We start from the raw sequence: 948 nt of genomic DNA on the forward strand, positions 1-948 counted from the left end.
GCGAAGATTTAAGATTAGCAAGCTCTTGGGAGGATGCCACATTACTTTGTGAGTTTCCTACACCTCCTTTAAGGTTTGTTTATTTCTTTTGTTTTTCATATAATTTTTATCTTGATCATGATTTTTGGAGTCCTAGCATCAACTAGAGGACTCTTACCTCGGCCACATTGGGGTGTTTCTTTTATTGTTCCCACATACAAAATCCAAAATGACAATTATAGTTTCATGCATATCATCTTTATGCATGAACTCCCCCAATTTTTGACATTAGAAATAGTGTCTATTTTGGTTTGGGGAAGTTTATGCATATGCATTGGGAGCTAATCTAAATTATGCTCTCCAACATAACAAAAATCATGCATCATATAGCATAGCTTAGTTTGCATTCACTCTTGTTTATATGTCATATAGTTCGCATTTAGCTTAGAAATCATGCATTCTCATATAGATTGCATAATTTCCTATCGTATTGGCCATTGAGGACAATGCCCATACTAGTGTGGGGATTGGAAATTCTAACATGACTTCTAAAAACAAAAATGATAAAAATTGAAATTTTTTGAAAAATACAAAAACATGTCTTTTATTTTCATTAAAACAAAATCCATAAAAATTTGAAAAATTCAAAAATCCAAAAACATGTTCATTTCCTTTGTAGTGTAGTCTTGTATATATTGTTTTGTATATATTGTGTTTGTTTATCCTTTTTCACATTGATCGACTACGCCACATCCGAGACATGAGGATATTGAAGACCGCATGGTATGATCTTTCCAATCTCCTTTTTCCTCTTTATGTTAATGACTATGTGGCTTTATTTTGATTGATGCGGTATAAACAATGTGAATTTAGGATTGCATTTAGATTATTTGGCATACTAGTTGGTAGAAGCATATGCATTAGGATGTATATATGTTAGTTGCATCATAGCATATAGTTGCATTTAGG

Source organism: Silene latifolia, chromosome 11 (genome assembly GCF_048544455.1).
Source record: "Silene latifolia isolate original U9 population chromosome 11, ASM4854445v1, whole genome shotgun sequence".
Taxonomy (NCBI): Eukaryota; Viridiplantae; Streptophyta; class Magnoliopsida; order Caryophyllales; family Caryophyllaceae; genus Silene; species Silene latifolia.